The sequence below is a fragment of the Ictidomys tridecemlineatus genome, chromosome 11, assembly GCF_052094955.1.
Source record: "Ictidomys tridecemlineatus isolate mIctTri1 chromosome 11, mIctTri1.hap1, whole genome shotgun sequence".
Classification (NCBI taxonomy): domain Eukaryota; kingdom Metazoa; phylum Chordata; class Mammalia; order Rodentia; family Sciuridae; genus Ictidomys; species Ictidomys tridecemlineatus.
In genome coordinates this window covers 3,884,246-3,902,963 of record NC_135487.1, presented here as the reverse complement: position 1 = coordinate 3,902,963, position 18,718 = coordinate 3,884,246, and the positions used below count along the sequence as shown (strand labels likewise).

Below are 18,718 nucleotides of genomic sequence, written 5' to 3'. Positions count from 1 at the left end.
CCACTGGAACACTTATCACGGGGGCTTTACAATCATAGGATGAGTTGTCTATTTGTATTCCTCAACTCTGATATTTTTCAATTCTGTGAAAAGAAAGGATACCCAACAGGGCGAAAGCAGCTTTCCAGGTAAATAGGTGTAACAGGCAAAAACAAAGCCTGTGAGCTAAAATGTTCGTGAGAGTTCCAATCTCCAATGAACAGCTCACCACAACTAATTTTAATTTGTGGTTCTAATGAATGATATAAACTTTTATAGGTATCAACAAAGCTCAGAGAAGACTTAAATCCATTTCAGTACTCATTTAGCAGCTTCAGCTGTGTGCAATTAAAACATCAGCATTAAATGTTAGAGAATAAAATAATGAGACACTTAAAAAATCATCTGTGCTTCACTGGGCCATGCAAGAGAGTCCACAGTTTTTTGTTGTTGTTTTGTTTTGTTTTTAAGAATATGATTTCTTGGAGTATTTTGCCAGTTCAAAGAATTAACTCAAGTTTTGACTTTTGGTTTTGGTTTGTTTTGCTTTTAAGAATTTTCTGAAAAGAAGATTACAATAAAAATACATTATTTGAAAAGCAATCATGAAATAAGAACAAATGGCAAAAATCAATCTGATATAGGGACCAGCAGAGCTCACTGATAAAGTTTCAGCATAGACAAAACCACATTTTTTGGTCAAATTAAAATTGTGACTTTTCCTTAATTTAGGTCTCAAAGAAATAAAACATTAAAGGAGGTGGGAAAGGCAAACACTGGTAATGAAAATAGCTTACATTCTTCCAGCCCTTAAATGAAATTAAAAATAAAACTCTAAACTTTCCCTCCCCACAATATTTGAGAATACAAAATATAACCTGAGGGTGCAGAACCTGGCTGCTAAGACTAACAAATTCAAGTTGCTACTATTCTGAAGGGAAGACAAGTCATCATCCTGCAATGGCAGGGCTGTGTGGTGACAGTAGGGGAGCTGACAGGGAGTGGCAGTGGAGTGGGGGTAAGGGGGGTGTGCATTACATATGAATGTCACTTAATTCAGCTTCTGCAAAACACTGGTAGAAGAGGAACTATCCTGTGTGGGGGAATGCACTCACTAAACTTAAATTTTAAAAGGATGAAAACACAGATTACATTTTATTTTATAAAACTGAAATGAATTTTAATACAAAAAATGAAGACAGCATTTTGCAAATTTATCGCTCAAAGGGGTATCTCTATCTGAGGAAATCAGCGTGCTACACTTTGAGAGATGAAATGTTACAGCTTGTACACCAAAATTAAAAATGAAATTAAATTAAAAAATGAAATGGTTACCAAGGTAATGCAGGTCAGGGGATCAAAGGTGAAGGGTCACACATTATTAAAAAGAAATCCAAAAGGACGGCTGCATCATGATCTCTGCAAAACAAAGGAGCTCCAGTAAGTACAACTAATATCTCTGAGAATTTTAAATCAAGCTCTTGAAAAGACGACTCCCTGGTAATTGAACATGGTCATTCCTGATTCCATATAAAGCCATTTTCATTTAGGTACAAAACCAATTTTTAATTACCTGTTATCAACAACAACTTTGTAAACATTTGGCCATTCGATCATATTAAAATTCAAAATATCTCAAATTGACATTGATTGGGAAATAGTGATATTTCAGTGGGAACCCACACCCTGTTTTCTGGAAATGACAGTGTTTGATAAGTTGCCAACATATCAGAAATCTAATTTGGTCACAGCATGGTGAGTTTTTTCCCTCTCCTCAAGGAATGAGTTCCAAAATTGAGTTTTTGCAAATTTCTTTCATTTGAAGTAGCTGCATAAAATTTCCATTATTGGAACATTTAGTATAACAATGTTCTAGAAGATAGCAATAAAGTGATACATGATAAAATAAACTGTGTAACTATATCTATTAAGATCTGTTCTCACATTCGACTTTCACTGCACAGGGGGGAAAAAAGACATTTTAAGCAAAATAACTTGCTAGTCCTACTGGAATTACAAGGAGTTAATACAGGCTTGACACGAAGAAGATCTACAAAGGGAAAAAAGCAAGTGACTTAATTTTTCAACAAATGTTACTCTTTCCCATTAACAAACTAATTTATGTTTTTAAAACGAAAAGAGCTAAATTTTGTTTTGAAAAATGTAGCTAACACCTAAGTCACAACACATTTGCTTAACTTTCAGCAACAGTAAGTTAACTGTTAACAGTGTAACAATTAACTATTACAGTAAACAATTTCAAAATTCATTTCACTAGTAAATAAAACGAACAGTTGAGCCTACTACTAAGATCATCTTCAGCATTTTATCTCTGAAAACTAAGCTTGAGAGGCTACATTCCCTGATTTCAGAATCCAAACTTCTGTGTACTGGACAGCAAGTTCTAAGAAGCAACACACATTACATCCTGCCACACAGGAGAGCAGGTGAAGCACAACTAGCAAAAGGACCCTGACTTGGTTATAATTCTTTCATAAATCCCCATTTGCCATTTCTACCTACATTCTCCCAGGTCAGCTCTGCCCCACAATACAACACTTAACTGTCCAAGAGGATTTTATTAAAAGGAACAGGATATTCTTTCTAATGACTTATGGCAATCAATAAACAAACAAACTATAAATGCCAGATTTTTGTTCCCTCTGATCAGGTTGTGTTAAAATAATTTGCAGAGCTTCATGCACTGGATATAAGTGGGTTAGTGCCTTAAGGTCACATTTCTAAAAACATGACTTTTTCCCTTTAAGTTGCACAGCTACTGAAAAGTAAAGCAGCATTCCATTTTTCTAGAATGCTCCTCTCACACAGTCACATATGCATTTGTTGCTGGGAGGCATGCAAGCAATTCTGAACACTACAGAAGGAATCAATACCCAAAAACAATGCATACGTTGTTTTAGTTGCATCATTATTTAGACCATTTCAGCATGTTTCTAACAAAAGGCAAGAAGCCAGCAGTGTGACGTTAGTCAAGTTTTGTTTTCCTAATATCTCTTAGTAAGGAAAAGCAACAAGCCTAGTCAGAACAAATAGCTTCATGGGCAATATTCATTTCCAAAATCTGTATTTTTAAAATAATCTCTTAACAATAGACAATGAAGTATTTATGGATGACTTTAAAAAGTGTTCTAAGTTAAGATAAGAAGTCACTAACTCACCAAAAAAAAGAAAGAAAAGGTGCCCTAAACTTCTACCAGTTAATGCCTGCCAGAAGTGCCAGACACCAACTGCCAGAGGATGCCCCCACCTCCAGGTAGTCAGGAATTGTTCCTCAGCACCTGAATATTACAACCAACAGAATTCCCACAAATGATTCCATGGAACTGAGTCCATCTTTCCACCTAAATATTTAGCAGTTCTGACAAACTACCTTTGAAGGAAATTATGCCAAAATTAAAAATGTTTTAGCTGATTTAAAAACAAAACATCAATGAAGGATCTTAGGAATGTTTTCCAAATGAGTTTGTGATTGGGTAAGGGAAGGGAAGGACAGTAAGCAGTTCACCATGGTCCTCACAAGGACCCCACAATACAAGTAAGCAAGCAAAAAGCGGCTGGAAACTCTCAGGGGCAACACAACCCCAGCCAGTAGCTAACTGCCACATCCTGCCCTCCCCCACAACAGCAAGAAGAGCCAATTCTCAGAGCCAGTCCACTTACAAAGGAGGTATGGGAAACTCACATATATTTTTCCCACAGGAACAATGCAGTAAGCAGCTATTATGGTTGACACCTGCCTATTTGCCCTGGAAACTGTTAAAATGACAGTTCTGCTCTGAATTCTTAAAAGTGACTGGACCCAACTAGCTTCCCCCAACATACCCCAAGAGGTTAGCCCTGATCCTAAATTGGATTCAAGATATTCTCTCTGTGGAACCTCCTTCTAGCCTCCTTCCCAGGCCCCAGACAGCAGTGGCTCATGAACTAGAATGACCCATCTTCCCTATCCAGCAGCTTCCCATTTCCTATGGCCACAGCCAGTTAATGACTGAATGAACTGAATTAATACTAACAGACTGAAAGGTGATCATTAATCCAAAGCAAACCCCCAAACAGTCAACCTGCAAGATATTTTCATAGGGAGAGGTACAGAAGGATAGTCAACCTCGGGCAGACTTGTTACAATTATAGCTAGTCTCTTTCTGTAACTAGTAACTGAATTAAAGAGAGAAAGGACTCAAAAGCCCCAACCAAATCCCCAAAACCTATTGGTGTAAGCACAGTATACATGCTAGTCTAAACCTGGAAATGACTCTGTGCCACCACACTCATGAAGAAAAAAAGAAGAAACACACCGAGCCCCTTCTGACGGAACATCAAGTCACTAGTGCTCCAACAAAGGGTCTTTTTCCAGGGAATTCTCACCCACAGTGAGCACCACCTGGAACTGAGATGTGTACTCTCCATTACATTTTCGTTTTGATTGACTGATTGATTGATTTAGCAGTAGAAGTGAGGAGGGAATGTCATCTATAAGTACGAAGAATTGTTTCAACTCTCAGACACAGAGCAAAAATGATATTCCTAAGAAGGTTAAATTATGACAGAAATGCTCCCATTTTTACCTCAAGCATATTCCTTCAAAATAAATACATGGAAGAACTGGAAATAAATAAAAATATAGTAAAGAAATTCAAAGAGTAAGAGAAACTAAGTGACAGTTAAATCCCACACATTTTACCAATTCTTAAAAAAAATAGTTATTAACTCAATGATATTATATAATGCTTTCTGCAGTAGAAACTAACTTCAGTACTGGACACAGCAATGCACACCTGTAATCCCAGCAGCTCGGGAGGCTAAGACAGGAGGATCTCAAATTCAAAACTATCCTCAGCAACTTAGCATGACCCTGTCTCTAAAGAAAATATACAAAGGGCTGGAGATGTGGCTCAGTTAAGTGCGCCTGGGTTCAATCCCTGGTACTAACCCCCTTCCCAAAAAAAGAGACCTAACTTCAGCAAGTGTATTCAGCAACTAAAGAAACACCCAACCCAAAGCCAGTTACAGTGATGGGGCAAATTTTATTTTTAATCTATAAACATCATAAATAAATCATGCCATTCAATAAAATATAAAATGCACTTGAGCTAAATATATTCTCCAGTTAAGTGGGGATTATATTTCTATTCCATATCATGTTGTGGTTTATGTTAGTTTTTCCCATGAAGAATAAATGCCATACAATGAAAACCCAAAGAAAAACAGCCTTGGTTCTCATGTGCAACCCCCATCCACATAGCACCCACCAGTCACTCCTCTCCCCTGCCACCAACAGTCACATCTCCACCAACAGTCACATTTCCGCCACTTTCCCAACCCTCCAAAAAGTACATTTCCTGTCAAACTTTTCAGAAATGGTCTAGAATACTTGTCAGTTTCTCAAAACTTTCTATAAATGATATGGTAACCTACACCTATAATCATCATATTATTTCCACTATATTCCTCAAAAAGAAATCAAAAACTGAAACCACAATATGTTCCTACCTACCATTTTACCCTCAACAAGGAAACTTTTTCCCCATAGCAGTTTCAAAGATTTCACAAAGAATAAAGAGAGTGGGAAGAAGGGCCTGCAAGACAGAAATGCTTCCATTTCTTCTGATTGACACTTCTGATTGATGCATGTGCTTATCATCATAGTGTGGGGACATCATGCAGTATCTACCTTATAAGGCAGACACAGGAATGTGCAGTTTAAGAAAAAGACAAATGAAACATGTTCTCACTTCTACAGAAGCTAAAAAGCTGACATCATAAAAAAAAGCAGATGTAGAATACTGATTACTAGAGCCTGCGAAGGATATGAAGAGGAGGGCTGGTTAACAGGTGCAGAAGGCAGGTGGATAGAAGGAATAACTTCTAGTATTCTATAATGTTCTATAAAATCATACGATAACTACGGTTATGACAACTGTACGTTTCCAAATAGCTAATGAAGAGGATTTGGGATATTCCCAACACAAAACACAATGAATGAATGAATAAATGAATGAATGAATGAGTGAGTGAGTTAATGGATATGCCAAAAACCCCGACCTGATCATTACACATCATACATGTGAACTGAAACATCACACTATACCCTATTCACACTGCAGTTACTGTGTGAATCAAAAATAAAAACTTCATCTTAAAAAAAGAATGTGTAACTTATTGTATGCCAACTGCTCCTCAATAAAGTTGTGTAAGAATAAGAACAGCAGACAGGAGCTCATGCCAGGGATGTGCCTTCACCCTGCACAGTTAAGAGCCGCATCACTAAGCTGTGGCTTCCCATGCAGAGAATGCCAAGAGATGCACAGGGAAACCCATGGAGCTACTGCACCTGAACTGCTTCTTGTCTTCCTGTAACTTGAGACAATGAAAGAATCCTCTGACATTTCTCATTTCTTCTAGTCACTGATTCTCATGCTTCAGACTAAATAAGAATCGCCTATCTGAATAGTGTCACTTGTAGTTTCCCATATCCTTCCAGGAGGAGATTACAATTTAGGACACCAAAGAAGCACCCAAGGAAATTACATTTCTGTAAATCCCCCCAGGTAAATCTGACCTACCTACTGCCGAGGTAGGTCCAACCCAGTCCTCCAGGATCCACAAACATACAATGTCAGGCAACCAGTTACAGATATCAAAGTTGCTACAATGTGAATTAAAATTCAAGCTGGTAACAAGGTCCTCCCTCCTAAGACTTAAAGACTTCAAATGCCAATAGAAGACTGAAAAGTCTTTAAAACCCCAACTAGCAAAGCTACACTCCAAGATGGCATGGCTGGAGTCCATTCTGGGCTTTAAAAGTCATACACAGTAATAGCTCTACCTTTTATTCCTTTCATGATCTTGGACAAATTATTGGGCTTTCCAACTAAGTCTTTTTCTTCATTTAGAACATGAAAATAATAACATCCCTATCTATAGGGCTGCTGTGAGATTTAACAAAAAGTATTAATATGGACTGTTTGGCAGGGTGCTTAGCTAAAAGCAAGAACATTAGCTCTGTGATGCTGATCATCATAGATTCCTTTTCTTATCTGAGTCCTTCCACAGGTTACAAGGAAGATACTCTTTTTTTTTTTTTTTTTTTGCAGATGAGCTCAAGACTGTACTGTAAGTCTTAAAACTGACAAAGCTGAATTCAAACTGGATCTGTTCAGATTAGTCTTATTCCACTAATGGAACAGTGAGGGGTTGGCCTGCAGGTTGTCCCCCAGGCCCCAAAGGCTCACACACTCAGGTCCCACAATCTGCAAAGGGCACTATAGAGTCTGATTCGTGAGTGCTGAAGAAGAGAATGACCGAATAAACAGGCGGTTACTTAAGAAGAGCACAGGCTGAACACACACCACTCCATTCCTTACTGTACCTATGGCTGCACCCTGCACAAGGCATTTAAAAGAACACCCAGGGTATTCAATCAATTGACTAGAGACATCTATTTGAAAACTTGTCTGCATACTTGCATGCTAATATCAAAGAATTTTTTAATTCCATTCAAAAGTCAAAACTAACCCATTTAAAAATATTTATTAAGCACCTACTCCAGAGCAAGCTCAGTTATCGGGTAACAGGGATGGATACACAGCAAAGAACAGAGAAAGTCTCCACTGGTCTACTTAGCATGGAAGTTGATTCAAAACACAACAGGTACAGGGAAGAAGTACAGAAACACACAGCAAGGCAGGCCGGCAACTCCACCCTAGGGCTGGCTTATGGAGAAAGAGTAAGTAGCAGTCAGGCTGAGACTAAAGGAACACAGGTGGTGGGTGCCCATCAATCTAAGCAGGAAGGACCACATTGTGTTGCAGAGATTGCTGAAGTAATTCAGAGTGGGAAACCAGCGTCTGGGACAGTAAACAAACTGAGAGGTACTTTGCCAGAGGCTAGAGAGGGGACAGACTAGGTCACACAGGCCCTGACTGTTGAGCAGCAGGAATGGCATCTGAAGCACAATAGGAGTTATTCACAAGTTTGAGAAAAGAGCATTTCTGAAAGACCATTCTGGGTACAGACCAAAGTGGGAGGAGGCCAGAGTAGAGGAGACACATGGCCAGGGCACTCTCAGGGCACAGGCCATTGCTGCCTAGACAGGAGTGGCGCTTAAACAGAGTGATGTGAACAGAATGGAAACTTACTTGGGAAAACTTACTTGGGAAAAAGATACAGTGCAAAGTGGTTTAGATTCAGTACAGATTAAAACAGAGAAAGTTTCTAAAATGACCTCTTTTGGGGAGAAAAATGGTAACTTTACAGTGAAGAAACCTGATAAATAGTACCTCAGCCAAGTAACTAAAGTTTACATCACCAGTAGTAAGTCACACTGAGAACAGGAACCCTTGAATGTGATGTGGTCTTCCTTCCAAAAACCCATAATCCGAGTCTAATGATGACAGAAAGAGCAGACAAACCCAAATTGAAGAACATCATATAAAATACCTCACCTGTCAAGGTCAATAATATAAAGGAAAGTCTGAGAAACTGACAGTATAATGGAGCTTAAAAATATATGAAAACTAGATATAATATGGCATCCTGCGTGGAATCCTGGAAAAGAAAAGGACATTAGGGAAAAACAAAGGAAATTTGAATTTCCTCTGGAGTTCAGTTTATAATACTATATCCATATTGGTTCACTGGTGGTGACAAACAAGCCATAGCAATTTTAACAGAGCAACTAGGGTCCACAAAATTTTTGCAACTTTGCAGTGACTCCAAAAGTACCCCAAATTAGAAGGTTTGTTTTAAAAATGATTCTTAGGATATGACTTGAGCACTTGGGAGGCTGAAGTACTCTCCTAAGACAGAGAGCAGAACGGGAGTTGACAGGGGATGGGGCTGGAGGAAATGGGAAATGCTGATCAAAGGGGATATACTTTCAGTTGTAAGATGAGTAAGTTCTGGGCCCCAACACACAGCATGGTGACTATGGTTAATAATGCTGCTCTACTTACTTGAAATGTGCTAAGCAGTAGATTTCAAGGGTCTTGCCTCCTCCCACATGTGCCACATGCGTGGTGAAGCATGTGTTGATGGTTCATCATTATGCAATACATATATATATATATATATATATATTATAAATCAAACCATTACACTGTGAACCTTGAATGTACATAATTTTTATTTGCCAATTATATCTCATAAAGCTGGGGGGGGTTACACCCTTTAAAAATAGTGTAATTAATGTTGCTTTGTTCCCTTTTAAAAAAAAAAAAAGGTCATATTGTTCATGTACAAGATGAGACTGACAAAATCTCTTTGCTTCACTTTTAGAAAACCAAAGGGGAAGAGGAGAAGGGCCTTGGTCTAATTCCTGAAAAATATCCACATTTAATGGTCACAGAAAGAAAAGTCTAGGATCAAGCCCTGAGGAAAGTCTGGCTCTGCACAAAAGTCTGGCTCTCACATTTGCCCAATCATGTTCATAGTAGTGCTATTCAAAATATCCAAAGGTAGAAGCAACTCAAGTGTTCATTATTGGATGAATGCATAAACATAATGGTCTATACATAATGGAATATTATTCAGCCTTTAAAAGAAAGGAAGTTCTGTCACATGCTACAACATGGATGAATGAACCTTAAAGACACCATGTTAAAAGAGGCCAGTCGAATGAATGAATGAATGAATGAATGAATGAATGAATGAATGAATGAATAGATGTTGTGTGACTCCACGTTCTGAGAACCCTGGAGTAGTCAGATTTGTACATGGACAGTAGACAGTAATTGCTAGGAGAGTGGTATGGGGAATTAGTGTTTGATAAGGACAAAATTGTAGCTTGGGAAGATACCGTTCTGAGCTGAACAGTGGTGATGGTCACAAAATAATGCAAATGTGTTTAAAAACACTATTAAACTGTACAAGTAAAAATCACTGAGAGTCAATTTTCTATTGCGTATACCTCACCACAATAAAAACATTTGTTAAATGTTTAAATGGACACAATATCTTTCTTTGTTTGTTTTTATGTGGTGCTGAATGTTGAACCTAGTGCCTCACATGTGCAAGGCAAGTGCTCTACCACTGAGCTATAACCCCAACCCCCAATAAAAACATTTTTAGAGAAATCTGGCTCTCCAAATATTAAATCATTATCAAACTGTCAAGACCTACAAAAATCTTGAAGTGGGAGTACATTAGCCTAGAGCAGTGCTTCCTGAATACTTCCTAATCACATGCAGCACACAAAGAATGGGTTGCAGGTGTTGATCCCTGGTCCCCTGTGAGGGGACAGGCCATCCAGACCACACCCAGAACACTCCTCCATCTACCCAGTGGCCCTGAAAATATATTTATTCTTGATGTATTCTAAGATATGAGAAAGGCTAGGAAGTGATGACTAGAGAAATACAGGTAAGGATTATTTCAATTCCATCTTCCACAGCAAAGACAGTTGCTCTATTTACATTTTTATCAACCCACAACTTCTTTTTTTAATTTTTTAATACCTTTATTTTATTTAGTTATTTATTTAATGTGGTGTTGAGGACTGAACCCAGGGCCTTGCACCTGCAAGGTGAGCGCTCTACTGCTCAGCCACAACCCCAGCCCTTCAACCCACAACTTCTGAAAGATTATATGACCTCAACTTATTGAAATTAGTACAGAGACAATTCACATAAATGAACGTGTACTGTGAAGTCACACTCCTGTTTTTGAGAAGATATTTAAGATGGGAAGAGAAGCAGTAATGTTCTCTTTACAATATGTGGGAATAAGTAAATTAATATGTAAGGAAAGGAAAATTATGTACTACTAATAGAGGCACAGAACAAATGGATTGCTGAGCAGAGTCTTGCTATCAAGAACCATGTATCTGTAAAAACTGAGCATGATAAAGGTGGCATTTTAAAAAAAATATTTTTAGATGCTATAATTTTTTAAATTTTATTCATTTATTTTTATGCAGAGCAGAGAATCGAACCCAGGTTTTCACACATGCTAAGCAACCACTCTACCACTAAGCCATACAACCCCTGCCCTAAAGATGGCATTTTAAGTCAGCAATAAAACATCAACAATTCAACAATAAGTGTGTGTTCTGGAGAAAACCCAGAGCTCTACTTCACCCTGCCCATATATCTGAAAAATTATTTAGCTGTTAAACATCTTGAGGATAAAATTCTAAACAAATAAGCAAACAGAACATCTAGTTAGTGGTATGGAGAAGACTTTCCGAAGTTTGCTACCAATGCTAGAAGATTCAAAGTTGAGTGCATGAGTCACCGAACTGGCATGAGGATATATCAAGTTAAAAAATAATAATAAATAAAGACAAATACAAATGACTAACAGGAGAAAAATTATACATATATTTTTTTTAAAAAACATTCAGAAATCAGAAAAAGGGAAAAGAACCTACCAAGAAAAAAAAAGAACAAAGGACTAAAGACAGTTCAAAAAAGATATCAAAAAAATTAACACAAATATGGATATCTGACCACTGTAACTCTACATCACATACAACCACAAGAATGGGAAGTTATACTCCATGTATGTATATGTCAAAATATATTCTACTGTCTATAACTAAAAAGAATAAAGAACAAAGTAATACAAATGGTCAAAACATGCTGGATCACAGAAATATGAAATGCAAATCAAAAGGAGACATAAATTTTCACCTGTTAGACTGAGAAAGATTTAAGAGTGGTAGTAACACCTGGTGTTGGTGAGGGTCTGGGGAAATGGGACGCTCATATTTGGTAACTGAGAATACAAGTTGGTATCTTTTCACAAGGTTATAGGCAAATGTTTACACTTTGACAAGCCCTTCGGTCTTCTGAGAAAATAACAGTGAAGTGTGCAAAAATATGTGAACATGCTGGGCAAGGTGGTGCACACCTGTAATCCCAGCTACTCAAAGGAGACTGAGGCAGGAGGATGGAAAGTTCAAGGACAGACTCAGTAACTTAGTAAAACCCTACCTGAAAATAAAATTTTAAAAGGCTGGAGGTGTAGATCAGTGGTACAGTGCCCCTAGGTTCAATCCCAATTAACCCCACACACACCCCCTCACAAAAACAGTTAACAGAAGGTTAAGTGCATCACTACTTACAAAAACAAAATATGGGATGACTTAATTCTTTATGGAACACTGTGTTATGCAGTCATGCACACACACAAGCGTACACACACACACACACACACACTCTCTCACTGAAATGTAAAATGCCCATAATAAATTGTTATGAGAAAAAACAGTTAAGACGTGTATATGATTCCTCTTCTATGTGTGTGTACTTGCATTCACACATACTTACATGCAGATATATATTACTCACACATACATGGTGTACATATGCATCTTTAAAATCCAAATAAGGATATTATCATACGGATAAGGATATGTTTGAGTGTGGCCCCAAAAGTCTATATGTGTCAGAGGCTTTAGTCCCAGGGATGGAGGTACTGGAAGGGGATGTGGAACCTTCAACAGGGTAGGGCCCAGTAGAAGCTTCTTAGATCAACTGGGGCATGCCCTCAGAAGGGGTTAAGGTACTTCTCATAGGACCCTGGTTGGCTGTCACAAGGTCCTATGAGAAGTAGGAAGACAAAGTGGGTGGCCTGGGTCCAGTCCACCCACTTTGTCTTCCTATTGGGCAATGTGATCTCTCCCACTCATATGCATTCCAGCCATCAGCCATCAGTCCCTCACCAGAGGCTGAACCAATGGAGCCATTCAATCTTGAGACTTTCAGCCTTCTAAACTGTGAGCTAAATACACCTCTTCTCTTTATAAAGTTCCTAGACTTGGGTATTCTGTATGGTAACAAAAAGACTAATACAAATATAAATCAAATTGATAGCAATGTTATCTTCTACAATGTACAATTTTAGAGAAAATTTTCCATTTTTTAACCTCCACACTCCTATGTTGTTAGAATCTTTTCTATGACCATTTATTACTTTTATAATTAAGTATATTTTATACACTTTTACAAGAGAGATAAAGTGATTTCTCTAAGAAAGGACAACCTATGGCAAAAAGGATATAGTTGTTTTGTATGCTCCCTTTTCCTAATTAATATGTGAAATCTTTGAAACATAAGGAAACTTCCAGCTTTGACTGGTCTTAAAACACCTGTGTCAATTCTTTTTGACAAAGGCAAGCCCTGCTGCCAGAAGCCAGCACTTCCCTGAGCTAGAACAAAGTCATGTATGGCACTGGAATCCCCAACACAGAGTTGAGACTCAGCACACAGAGGACAGTCTTCTTCATGCATGCCTAAAGCAGAGAGGACTAGCCTGCCATAGGATTTCAAATAAACTAGAACACCGTCATAAGGCTGAACTTCGCAAAGTCAATGAAAAGACTCGCTATGGGATCAGCCCAACTGACTGATCAAAACAGGAACAGCAAGGAGAATGTGACTTGGTTTAACATACAACCACTGCAGTTTAAACCCAGCTAAACTGGTTTCTTTAGTTGGCATAAAACAACCACAATACATACACATAGACTACTTTAAAGCAGCATAATGCTGAAAGCAAGACAGGTTATTAAACATCTTCAATATATAAACCAATATAATAGTACAAATTTTATTTTTAAATTACTGAGAACAGTCACTTCTCATTTCAGTAATGTGCCTAAGGATAAGTAAGGTTTGTAAATTACATTAATATACCTAAGAAACATACAGCAAGCCAAACTAAAGCCATGAAACAAAGATAACCAAAGGATCCAAAATACAACTAAACAGCTGAATCCAAAGATAATTATAGCAAAGATAATTATAATTTGAATTGGGAATATGGGTACTTATATCCCTACATCTTCATTCACAACTGTATTCCACAACTCATTTCATCCCATCCTTGATAGTATATAATCAATTGATTTATACAACAATTATTTATTGAGCACTATATGTCAGGCACCATTCTAAATTCTGGAGATAACAGTGAGTAAAACAAAAATCCCTTCCCTGTTGTATCTTAATTCTAGTGGCATCAAGTCCATAAATGCCACCCACCGCATATAATCACATCCCACTGTCCACCCACCTCAGCACTCCTGTACCTCCCCATTAACAGGCTTTATTTCTTTTTCTGTTTACAATGCACTTGGCAGATTATTTATTTATTGTCATCTCCCCACTTTGGAAGTTAGGCTCCCAGAAAAGGGGGATATGTATTGTGGTTTATACTGCAAGGACTTAGAATATTGCCTCGCATACAGACATCCAATTATCTGTTAAGAAATGCAGATAATTCTCTTCTCTCTATGGTTTCTCCATCCCAAAAGAAGTTCTCACATCTGCCCCATCTATAAAACAAAACCCGACACCCTCTGTCCCACAGCCTTACCTTAGCCTTCTACCTTACAGCTTCTCTAAGAACTTGCAGATCTATAACATCACCTTTTCTTCACTTTCTATCTCCCTCTGTAACTGTATTTTTGTTTGGTTACCAAAGCCTTCCTCATCTCCAAATTCAAGTTTCTTTTACTTTTTAAACCCAACAAGTAAGTTATACTCGTTTCAAAAGTACAGAGAAAAATGGCTTCACATTCCAGAAACCTGGAAGTCATTCTCAACAGTTCCATCTCCCTCCTAGCCCACATTCAATCCATCCCCAAGTCTGATTTTATTTCCAAACCCCATCCCCAAGAAATCCATCATGTCAAGCTCCATCGTTGAGCATCCTTGGATTCCTGCAATTTTGCGCAAGGTCTCAAGACCACCAGTCTTGCCTCCAATCAACTGACCACTCAGCACACCACAAGATGGCAATAAAAACACCTAAAAAGAATCCATTGGGCTCTGACTGTAGAACTCTACAGGGGGTACCTTCATTGGGCTACTCTAGTTCCCGAGGTGGCCTAAGGCTGAGAGCAAGTTGGACCCTATTGGGGCCTTTTCTCCTGACACTGTCTTCATCACCCTATTTTCAAGTTTCCCTGAGTCTCACTTCTTCAAATGAGCCAAGCTCTTTCCCACGGTAAGGTCTTCCCATAAGCCCCATCCTGATCTCTCATCTCTGAACTGACAATTCAGAATTTTCCCTTTCTGCCCCTTTAGATGATTCCCTAAGATGCAGCTATTCATGATTATCTGCTCGATAGCTATTTCCTTTTGAAGGCAAGAGTGTCTTGATCACCAAGATATACATCCCCAAGGACCAGAACAATACCTAGCACAAAGAAGCAGCTCAACTGAATAGCTGGCTAGTCGACCATACCACAAACTCTGCAAAGGCAAGTGCAATGTCTATTTTGTCCGTTCCCATGTATCCAGTATAGCTCAGAAGAAACACGCAATGACTTTTATTGAATAAATGCTGAATTTAATATGGAAGGGAGGAGAAATCATCATAACCCAATTTGCCAATAAGAAAAAGAAACAAACGTGTGCGCCATCTTGGCATCTTGATATGTACAGCGTTCCAGGTTTTTCTACAGTAAGTGTGTTATTCCACAGCAACCAGCTCTTGCACCATGAGTGGCTACTCCACCATCCAGCTTCTGCAGTATACACAGTGGTTCTGGCCTCTGGAGACCGTAGCACACTGCAGTCAGAAATGCCCAGCAGCTCCCCAGCATCCTACCTGGGTAGTTTTAGCAAGGTACCACAGTGGACACCCTCCATGAAGCATTTTTCTCTGGAGCCCAGCAGAGTGGCTTCTGCCAAATCCGGAAATAGATTCCCATCAAGCACCACCAGTGTGGCACTCCAGGGACTTGTCTGCCACACAATAAACCAGAACCATGTCTTCTGGGTATAGTCTTGTCTCAATCCTGAGGGAAGGGGGCCCTCTATCTCAGCACTGGAGGTAGCAGCTGCTCCATGTATCTGCTATCCTTGCTTTCTATAGAGTTCTTGTTGCATTTTTATTAGTCAATCCCTTATAACTTAAATTCCCTGTTCTAACTAGTATCTTCATATTAAACTTTTCTTTCAATTTACTGGTTTCTTCCTCCTAACTGGATCCAGACTGATATGAATTTGGAAAAAAAATATGTCAGGCATAGGTAGGTGTCTCATATTTTTGTTTTATTTAGGCTGGGGATGTGGCTCAATGCAATGGTAGTATGCTTGCCTAGTATGAGGAAGGCCCTAGGTTCAGTCCCCAGCATCACAAAAAAAAAAAAAAAGTATCATTGTTTCATTTTTGGTTTTCCCATAAGTATGTTTAACCAAATACATTTTTTCTTTTTCTATTTAATTTTATTTATTGATTGATGGATGGTGATGAGGATCAAACCCAGGGCTTCGCACATACTAGGCAACTGTTCTACCACTGAGCTGTGTCCCCAGCCCCCACAAACCGTTTACTGCAGAGACTATCCTTTGTGGACTACACTGCAGGGCCTCTTAAGTAATATACATCAAGTGCCCTACAAATGTAGGTCTCTCTTTGGACTACTTTGTTCAATTGGTGTGCCTGTCTAGTCTTTTACTAGAACCATACAAGAGTATGGTATTACTATAGCTGTATAGTAAGTCTTGCTACCCTGAAACATAAATCTGCTCACTTAATTGTCCTTCAAAATTTTTTTCAGCTATTCCTGGATGCTTACATTTTCGTGTACATTTTAGTATCCATTTGTTAATTTCCACACACACACATACACACCCCCCACACACACACCCAATCTGGTGGCATATCAACATTTTACAATAGGGTCTTCTAATCCATGAATATGGTATATCCCCTTCTGTAGTTCTTTAACATTTCTCAATAATGTTTATTGCTTTAGATTTAAATTTTTTCTGAAAAATATGGATTTTTATGTTATTACAACTGATATATTTTATTACATTTCCTATTTGTCACTGGCATATAAAAATGGGTCTGAAGTTACTTTGAGTTTTGCAGTCTGGTTAGTATTTAAAATAAATTGTAAGAATATATTTTTAGTCTCTGTGCATACACTATTGTGTCATCTATAAAATCAGATTTATTCTATTTTGACTTTTCCATACTCCATTTTTCTTGTCTTATAATTTAATTAGGTAGAATTTCCTTTAATAAACAGGAATGGTGATATTAAAAATAACTTATTTTTTCCCCAGCCTCAACATTTTCACCATTAAACATGATGCATGCCAGAAGTCTAACCTTTTTTCTGAGTCTAACCTTTACCAGATTAAGGAAGTTACCTTTTAATCATAATATACTATTTCATGTTTAATGAGTGTTGAATTTTACCAGTGGCAATATTGCATCTATTGACATCATCACATTATTTTCTGCAAGTTTTATACTGATCAATTTTCCAAATATCAAACCTATCGTTATACTAAGTTTGACGGTCTAATTTTAGTTTTGAAATTATTAAAGCTTGCTTTATGGATCAGCAATTTTGGTAAATGTTCTCTGTGCATATGAGAAGAATGAATAGTCTATTGTATTAGGCAGAATGTATTTATTTCATGTTTTGTTATATCCCATATTTTGTTTTAAATACTTCTTTTTTTCAAAATACTCTCTCTTCCATTTTGTCTAGTCTACTACTAAATGACATCTCAATTAGGTCATGTTTACTAATTATGTTACTAAGATTTTCTAAGCCCTCTGATTCTCTGTTATTCTATCAGTTAATAAATTTTGTTGATCAAGTAATAAATTTGTTCTCACTGGTAAAGAATATTTTTGCTGGGTACAGAATTCTAGACTGACACCTACATACTGGCCCATATTTTCTTCTAGTGTTTTTGTCACTTCCAATTTTTTACATTTAATTTTTAGATGTATTTTGTCTTAAGGAAAATGGTAAGCCAACTGTTCCAAATTCATTTAAATAAACAATACTCCATTTCCTCCTCAAAACTATGCCATTATTATACACTGAATCAAAAAATATTTTCTGAACATGTATAATTCTACTCTGCACCTGACCTTATAAATCCCTACTGCTTATTCTCCCTGCTACCCTGTCCCCTCTTGGTTTCTATAACTCTCCCAGTTCTCATTGTCCTCAGCTATTTCTCCCTATAGTCTCCTTTATAAGCTCAATTTCTTTTTTATTTTTCCCCATCTCCCTCATTTTCCAACCTCCTCTGGGTCATCTCTAGAACGTTTTTCTTTTCCCACTCTTCCTACTCTCCTAGGTATACTTCATCCATACCCTCGGCTTCTTTGAGCTCTCTCTCGAGCTCCCAGATCTATATCCAATTACTTCCTAGTATCTCTACCTGTATGTTCCACAGGTGCTCCAAGTTCGATTATACAAATAAAATTTTTACACTTCTGAAACATGCTCTTCTTTGTGTACTTCACTATCAATAGCACCACTATCACTAAGTCAGAATACAGTAATTTCTCCTCTCCTTCATCAAGAAAGGATCAAGAAGCAACTAGTATGATATAAAAATTACTTCAAGCTAAAGGCATTTGCATTCCTAAAATCCCTATCGGCCTAAAAGGAGAACCTCCCAAAAGAAATGGAAAGAACTCAATTGCCATTAATCCCCTCCCCAGGAACAATTCTAATCTTCTTAGAAGACACCTAAACAGACCACATCCAAACAATGTCACAGAACTATTCTCCTAAGGGCCCTTTACCTTTCTAGAAAGTTATCCATTTTCCCAAAAATGCCCTTTCTCTGCCTCCCCTTCATCTATTAAAAAGGTATATCAGTCCCAAATTCTAACTGCTCCTTTTAGTCACATTTCTATTAACTATTTGATTCACATAAGTGAATCAAATCCATCTTTTCTCTAGCTAATCTGTACTTTCTCAATTTAGGAATAGGGCAATAGC

At 37.9% G+C, this 18,718-nt stretch overlaps 1 protein-coding gene across 19 annotated transcripts in view; it reads right to left on the bottom strand.

Annotated features, from left to right (window-relative positions):
• Camta1 (calmodulin binding transcription activator 1) overlaps positions 1 to 18,718 on the bottom strand; it is a 756,735-nt gene that overhangs the window by 683,286 nt on the left and 54,731 nt on the right. Inside the window, exon 2 of one of the 19 annotated variants that reach the window (XM_078025183.1) lies at positions 1,315 to 1,398. The exons of the other annotated variants lie outside the window; for them this stretch is intronic. The gene's annotated coding sequence lies outside the window, so the exon portion shown is untranslated. The remainder of the gene's footprint in view (positions 1 to 1,314; positions 1,399 to 18,718) is intronic. 19 annotated transcript variants of the gene reach the window in all.